The following is an 8897-nucleotide window of genomic DNA, read 5'->3' on the forward strand; positions in this document are numbered from 1 at the left end:
CGTGATGGCGTGGTGGTTCAGTGCAAATAGTTGTCCAGGCAGCAGCCTAAGACAAATCAATACCCGTAATAAGGCTCATCATGCTCCAATAACCGCTCCAATCTGCATAGGAAGACTCATGCTGGATGAAGGGGAAATGTGAGTTCCTGAGGGAAAAGGCACTTAAAATAAATTCTCATTAAGTGAAAATTATTTGCTGATGAAAGATTAAGCCAGTTGGCAACTGGACAAAAGATGGATGTATGGCAGGAAAAGAGCACATAATGTTTTCTAATAGATTCAGCTGAGGTTTGTGGTGGTGATACTCAATGTAAGCTGCACTGAAAACTACAGCTTTGCTTCCAAGCATAACTTCTTTTTAATTCCTTTTTTAAAAATTTCCCAGTATTTCTACAAAAGAAAGCCAAGACAGATCTATTGGAAAATAGCTGGAGAGATTATTTTTATATCTTTAATTAAATATTATGAAGAAGCACGCTTCTGGGAAAAAAAATAAAAAAAATAAATTAAAAAAAGCTCATATTATAGCATGGTTTTTTTTTTTTTTCCAAATGTGTGGTTAGATAAGAGCATTTATGATTTTCCATATAGATCTGATGAAACAGCTTCTTCATTTACATTTCAAAGTAGGAATTGGATGGGTGAATTTTGCAAGAAAAGAAGACAGAAGAAAAAGAATGAAATCAAAGTGAGAGGAGCATCATACAGCTACAAATATCTCCTGGAGTTACCCTGAAAAGAAGAGTATTCACAGCTCACTGTAGCTTCATGCCTGACAAACAAATTTTGACCATTTTACTGTGGGAACAAAAGCCTGCATTCAGGGATGATGGGGAAGATTTCAAACGCTTTTGTTACTGAGTACTGGCTTCACAACACTAGTTCATGTCTCTTTAGATGCGCCCCGGCAAATAACTCTTCCTCGACAAACCCGAGGAGTGGTACACCCATGCAGGCAGAGCTGGCTCCCATCAATGTCCGTGGGAAGCTGGATCTGATGTCCCTGGGGATGCTGCCGGAGCGATGTGTCCGGCACTGTGCTGCTCCTGCACCCCGCGGGACTCGCACCGAGACTGCCGGCGGTGCTGGCACCGAGGGAAGATTTGCACTCCCACCACTTGCTCCGGCCACAAGTAAATAACGGAGCCCAGGGCAGGGAGGGTGTCCGCCTCCGACGCCCTGCCTCCTGCCACCTGATCTCCCAGCCCTCCAGCCCTTCCTTCCCTGCGCTCCCCCGCCGGCAGCAGGCGAGAGCCAGCGAGCCCCAGCTGGAAAGGGAGCGGCGTGGCCGAGACAGAGTGAGTACAATGATTTAAATGGAGCGAGTTGGACAGTTGTCAATGGAAAGGAAATTAGTTGGAATCTAAATCTAACCAAAAGAAACTACCCAGATTACTGACACGGTAAATTGGATTAAAATTAAATCCTACGGGGAAATCGATGGAAAGCGATAAGCAAGCGAGTCAAAATGACAGCAGAAAGAGGAAGACGCTCCCTGAGAGCTTCTTCCAGAGAACCAGTCAGAAGTAGAAAAGAAAATTTAATTAAGCCAATCCAAACCTAAATGGTAGAAAAATAAGGGGAAATTGGAAGAGATTAGAGAGAAAGCCCAAGGAAAACATTTTTAAGAATGTTATAAATCAGTACACAAAACAGAAAATGGGAGGGAAATAAAAGAAAGGGAAAAGGCAATTTAAATTATGTCTTAAAGTAAGTGAAATTAAGTGCCTGGGAGTAGGTTTTTTATAGGATGCATTTATTTACATGGAAGTAGACTTAAATTGACATAAAGATTTTGTTTTTCTGAAAACTGGCTGGTTTTTTTTACCTGTATGTGCTGTTACAAAACCTTTGAAATGCATGTGTCCTCACTCCATGCTCTGAAAAACACCGGGTTATTTTCTCTCTCTCTTTTCTTTTACAGGTTCATCCCTTACAGAGGAGCTGCTCAGGGCTGTGGGCAGCTGGAGCTGCCTGTGTTCTGCCAGCCTCCCACGAGGGCAGGCAGGGCATGAGGAGCCTGTCCCAGAGTGTGCCCGAGTGAAAAGCTTTACCTTTCCTTGGCTATACCTACAGTACCACTGGATGTCACTGTTGTTTCATAAAAGACAAAAATCTTACTGTGATTTTTTGACAGATAATGTTTAGTACATAAGTATATAGATGTATTTATATTCTCTTTCCCACAACTTTTCTGCAGAAGGATTGAAATTACAGAAAGTCTGTGCAGCCTCCTGGCTCTCACTCACATTTTTGATAACTATTTTTATAAAGACTGTTTACGGGTCCTTTTGTGGCACTCCAAGAGGCATCTCTTCCATAAAGGATTGCTTTCTGCTGTGGTAGATGTAAAGTGTGGCAGAGCTGCAACAATAGATTTCAGTTGTTTGGGGTTTTCTTTTTTTCCCCGCTTGTTTTATTTCCAGGGAATTATTTCAACTCACCTCAGCTGGATCATTGCAGCTGTGTTGGGGCAGAGGTGTGAGCTGCTTGTGGAGCAGCAGCATCTGGTGCTGTCTGTGTGAAACCCAGAGAGCTGGGCACTGCCAGGGCAGTGCTGCCCATAAATCAGGATTACCCTGGAGGCATCTGCTTCCCTCCACTGTTACAGAGTGTGCAGAGACTGACCCTAAATCTCCTGTGCTAAGAGTCAGTGAGAAACTCGGACCCCATTCCTTACAGAGGAAAAAGCTCTTTTTTCTTCCCCACTGGTTGTCTGGGGTTGTATTTAGCTGGCCAAATGAAGACAAATAACTCTCTTTAGAGTCAGTGAAGAGGAACAGACAATTCCAGGAAAGTGATTCATCCCATCTGAAAGAACACTTGTAACAGACAGGTGAGGTAAGTAGAGGCTTTTAGGCATCTATTTCTACCGAGTAACACTTCAGAAATCTTCAGTGACCAATCACACAAGAAGATTCCTGCCCATTTTTCCTGGTATAGGCACTTCTACAGCAGGTTTTTTTTGTAAACCACTATGCAGACCTTTTCTACATAAACTCCACTCCATTATTATTAATCATGTTTGAGGCAACCTTCTACATATTTTCCTAATGCTGAACATGCCAGAAAAGGCACACGATGCCCAGTGACTCACCCCAAACTGCCCCTCAGGACTTCTGCTATCTCCATACAGGGACTAGAATCAATCAAGAGAGCCCTAAATAGCCCTGCTGAAACACACCAGGAGCTGACCCAAAAATTTGGCAGTATGGACAGGGCACTGCTATGCCTAACAAGGCTTCTGGTACCATTTCATAACCAGTGCTGCAGCTTAGGGCGAAAAAAAAAAAATCTATTGGTGGCAGCTTCATAGACTTCCATTTCAGTCCCCACTTCCCAGAGGCTTATCTGGTACACTGAGGATAACAAAACTGTTGTTAGTATGACAGGACACGAAATGCAATGCTGAGACAGTGGTCCTCTATTTGCATGAAAATAGTTCAGCTCTGTAAACTGTTCTCCCTCTCACACCCATTTCAAGCAACAGTGTTAGAGACTTCTTTAGGACATCATCGGCCTTCCCCAGCATGAACTGGTCCATGCAGTCAGATAACAGCTGTTGACTTCTGTACAGAAGCAGAGTATGAGAGTCCAGTTCTTCTTAAAGAGCTCTTAAGAGCTCAGGCAAGTCTGAATAGGGTAAATAAGGAGAATAAGAAATTTCTGACTGTTGCCTGTATCACTTAATGGGAGAAAATTAAAAGAAGAGACAAAGATTGAGAATAAATGCCTATTACTCCAGTGAGGAGTTAACATATTTGGGGTTAAAGGTCATGAATGCAGACTGGCCTAGGAGATTTGCCAATTTTAATTAAAAATTATGCTAAAACAACAAGGAAGAATAATGTGTGCTGTGCAAATTGAACAGGAGACTCTTAGGTCCTGGCTGTTTCTAGCAGCACTCTTTTAATTTCATATCCATAAATAAAGGAGCGTGGAAAGACTGCTGTCATTTGCTACAGCAAAATGTCTGAATCATGCGAAATTAGTTTCAGGGAATTGAAATGATAAGACATTTCTTAAAATAAGGCTTTATAGTGTAACTGCTCAGTGTGGGGCTCCCCCTGGGCTGTGATAGGCGATTGCTACATTTCTCCATGGCACAAACCTCTGCCATCACCCGTGTCTTTGGCCTACTGCTACCTACAGAGATAAAGGCAGGAAACTTGTCTCCCCAGTGCATGCACATGCACGCTAGCTGCATCTTCTAGGTCATATTTTGATGGCCACCAGGAGGTTTGTGCCTGCCAGTTGGCCTCGGGCACTCCGTGGAGGTGCTCAGTGCTCCGGGGCCCCAGCCCATGTTGCCCATGGCCGCGGGCGAGCCGAGGCTGCTGTGCCCCCTGCCCGGCCACAGCCCCCGTACCTGACCGGCAGAGCTGCAATCACATTATGTGCAGAACATGAACCAGTCTGCAGAGTGCCCAGAGAGACGTGTGAGGTGTGGGGCAGGGTGAGATTCCACCCCGCTGCCTCCTCCAGGGCTGCGGTGGTTGCACGATGCCGCACCGGTGCAGGAGCAGAGGAACATCCCTGTACCCTCACCTCGTCCCCAGCTCCGGGGCTCCTCAGGACAAAGGGAAACACTAAAAATATCAGGTTCTCTATATTTGTCATTGTATGAATTTTCCCCTAATTTGGTGCCATTATTCCCATCACTCAAAATCTGACTAGTGATTTACAGAAGATGGAACAAGCCTGATCCCTCATGCTTTTCCTTCCCAAGCTGTTTCACGGTACACGTTCCCGCGGCAGCCCTGGAGATCTAGTCTGCTTCACGCTCGTCGCTCGGGCGCTTGGGGATTGTCACGGGCTGGGAGCGGTTGTTCCTCCGCGCTCCACAGGGCAGGGAGGCCGGGACCGGAGCCGGGAGCAGAGCCGGGACCGGAGCCGGGGCCGCGCTGAGCCCTGCGCGGAGGCTCAGCCGGAGCGGGAGCTCCTCCTCGCGGCTCCGAATGGGGAGCCCCATTCTCGCTGGGAGCGCTTCGAGGCGGGGAAGCGGCACCCCGGGAGCGGGAAGCTGACAGCATCGCTGTGCAGCATCCTTTTAAAGAGTGTTTTGCATTTGCTGTTATCTCCACGAGTCATATGTATGCAAATTAAACACGGCTGGGAGCCGCTAAATAGGTATTTCTTGCCAAAAATATCTGCTCTCTGGGGTCTCCCTCCACCTTCTCGCGTTTGCAAACTGCATCAGATGCCGCATAAGACATCTTCCAAAATGCGCTGCCACTCATTCCAGGATCAGGCAAGAAGTTTCCATCCCTCCCCACATTTTCCTTTTAATCTTTTTTTTATTTTTTTTCTCATGATTTTAGGTTTTTACTTTTACATTTCTAAGCAATTAATTTTTTGGCTCCCATGTAGGATCAACAGGTGTGGAACGACTGATACGCTCCATCTGGTTGCTGCTGATAAGGTAATCCTGGGAGTTGAGAGCAGTATCTCCAATAAGCTTAAACCGCAGCAGCCTAATCTATTTGCAAGGGAGAACAAGCCCTGCAGCCGATATTGTTATTTCACGGGAACAACTGGGCTTTCACAGGAGAGGTAGGAGGGTTTTCACCCTCCTATTTTTTCCCCTGGGAGTGATGATTCACTCGGTGCTGTTGTACCCCCTCTTGGAAAAAGGAAAAGCTTTGCTTTGAAATTTGCCCCCCAAAACCACGATTTCTGAATCAAATCATCGCTTTGCTTTTTTACATCCGACTCATGGGTCCTTGTTTAATCTTTCCCAAGGCAATGGGAAACTGTTGGCTTTGGGTTGATAACAAATCCTATTTTCTGTAACTCCCACAAAACCACCATAGCTGTTGAGATCTGATGTGTGTGTGTTGTGTTCTGGGGTGTGATGAGAGCAACGGGGTGTGCTTGGGGTGCCCTCTGCAAACGAAGGGCTCTGTCACCTCCGCTCGGGCGGGTGTTTGTGGTGGCACTCAGGGGCTGTCCCCACAGGCACACAGAACCCCCGGCGGGGTCCCGTCTATGGCACCAACACGCGGCGTCGCGCCGGCAGCATCGCAAACCTCCGCCTGCGCCTTTCCTGGCGCCCATTTCATGGGATTTCAGCCAACAGCTTTGGGGTTTATTTATCGATGATTTCTGTTCTTAGCTTGCACTCTGTGCTAACCCTGTTCAAATACCTCCTCTAGTTTTCACCGAGCCAAGCTCACGCTGCGGGGTCAGCAGCCGAGCCGAGCCGCCGACAGCAGCCAGATAGACGGCCCTGCTGCAGCTTCCCGGGGAGCCACGGCAATTAACAGCATGTTCCTTCTCCTCCGGGCTGCGGGAAAGGCAGAGGGCTTTTTTAAGCCGGTGTCCTCTCAGAGAAACGAGCGAGCAATGCCGCGGCAGGCGCGTTTCCCGAGGCGCAGGACGGGCGATCCCGCCCCGTCACAGGGACAGCGGCGGGACGGAGGCGCCTGGATGCGGAGCTGGACTCCCAGCTGGACTCCACGGCCCAGTGATGAGACAAGCACCGTCCCTGCAAACGCGGCGCTGATGGCGTCACGGCGTCATTGCACCGCACTGACTGTATCACTGCTTCTGTCAGCCGCAGCGACATTACAGCACCTGATTTAGACAGCAAATGCGCCCGTCTATATCCGAGCGGGCAGCAGCCAGCAGCAAGCCCTCAGCCTGGGCACGGAGGGGAAGCGGGGAGCATCCGGGTTCTCCTTCAGGAATAGTTGAGCTTTTCCTGTTTCATACCTCGAGCGGCTGCTGGTGTCAGACATTGCCCCATCTGCTGGTGAGCAGAGCAAGACGCTCGCAGCAACGAGAGGGAGTTTCTGCATCTTGTCCCCAATTCCGTGGACAGAGGTGTCTCGGCCATTTCTAGTGCCCAAGGCTCCAAAGGGTACTGGGAATTCCTCGTCCTGCCAACCCACTGTGGCGAATCCCTCTGCCTCCACCTGCTGCTCGAGACCAAACACATTTTCCCTGCCCCAAGGTTTATGTCATTCCTGGATTTACCAGATGAACAGTTAAGATTAAACATACACAGTTGTTTCTCCAGAGAGAGCTTCATCTCTGTTATCTCCTTTCTAAATCCCTAAAGACATCAGGACACAGAGACAAGACTTTCAGCTCCCACATGAGAAACAGGGTTCCCTCTGCCAGCACTTTTAAAACTGACCCTTAAGAGAAGTGGCTCTTTCCCCTCCCTGCAACGTTCCGTTCCGCTTCCTCCTGCCCAGCCCCGGGCAGCCCCAGCAAGAGGGCTGTAGCTGCACCAAACTCAGCATCCCAGTTTTTCCATGACCCTGTCGACTCTCTGCCACCAGTGAGCCATGGCTCATATTGGGTGCTCAGCTGAGCTGCTCCTGTTTGCAGCAGAGACAGCAAGTGAGGAAGGAGTGAGCTTCAGTAATTACATGGAACAGTTCACGTGATGCTCACATGCGTGCTTTTTGGGACAAGCACAGGACACAGAGGTGATGGGAGGGGTCTGTGTGCTGGCAACCCATCTCAGAATAAATGAATGAATAAAGCCAAAATTCTCATTACTTTTGCACCTGGGTAGTTTTACTGGTGTTAATTACATACTGGAAATTGAGAATCCATGTAAGCAAGATTCCGATCAGTCACTGATATTTAGCTCTGCTTCAGGTCCTCTCTATAGTGTTGCTTCTGTCAAAGTGAAGAATGAAACAAAGAGGGGAAAACCTAAATAGTGATTAATGAAGAACAGTCCTTATTTAATCACAGCTTTCAATTCAGACTTTGTAATTTAAACTTCAGCAATTGTCTTCACAATTTTGGCATCTGCATCTCAGCCTACACGCTATCTTTGAACTAACAGCACAGCTTATCTTTGCAATTAAGCATTCAATGTAGCAACAAATCTTCAATTTGGTGTGAGTCACTCAGCTGCTAAATCAAACAATGTGTCACTAAACAAATCAGTTTCCTCCTGACCTCATAGGATGATAATAATGACTTGTGAAACCATCTTGAGATTTCCTTGGTATAATTTGCTGGTACTTTCTGACACATTCCTTTTCATAAATATAAATGTGTTCTGCATTAGAAACAAACAATTTAGAGTTGTTAATATCATGGAAATGTAAAAAACTTACCTCAAAATCAGTTGCTTAAAAAGTAAAATATTTTTCTATAAGTAAGAGCTGTAAGTACAGGGTGAGCCAAAGTTACAACTGCATTGGCCTCAGTGGGTGGGTGGGGATCTGGACTCCTGTTATGGGGGTGGCCAGTGCTGGGTGGACAGGGTGGACACTCCTGGTGAAAATAGGAGCCCCATGCCTTCATATGCCAGACACATACCTGCTGCACTGAATCACAAATCTTCATATGTGCAGTCAATTAATAAAAGAAATCCATAGTCTTCATCTCAATGTAGTCAAGATGATATTTGGTGCCATAAAGTACCTAGAAAGTGCATTTCTGCACTCAACTAGAGAACAGCAATGCTGGGGTTGTTATAATGTGCAGTCCCAGGGCAGCCTGGGCTCCCAAAACTGACACCACTATTTCATACAGATGAAATTTTTGAGAATCTGGATTTGGAGTCATGGTGGATGCAGGTGGTTGCTTACATTGGCAGCATGGCCTCATTGCAGGATAGATGATATTCACTGCAGAAAAGGCAACTACTTAAAGAGACCCTGAAACAATGAAAAATCTCATTTGTTTTGCTTATGTCCATTTTAAAAGTGATTTTTGCAAATCTTTACTTTCATTACTACCATTGACTTCACCTGCTTCACTTCAGCAGCCCAGGCTTTTCTGGAACAGAGTCCCCTCCCAGTTGTTCTGAGCCTGAAAATGCTTCAAAGTTTCTGAGCCATCTCATTAACAGACAAAAATGTAAATGAACTGACTCCCTATACAGTGGAAGCATGATGGGTATTTTCAATTTTGTACCTACAGAC

The sequence above is a fragment of the Zosterops lateralis genome (assembly GCF_965231275.1).
Source record: "Zosterops lateralis genome assembly, chromosome: 1".
Taxonomy (NCBI): Eukaryota; Metazoa; Chordata; class Aves; order Passeriformes; family Zosteropidae; genus Zosterops; species Zosterops lateralis.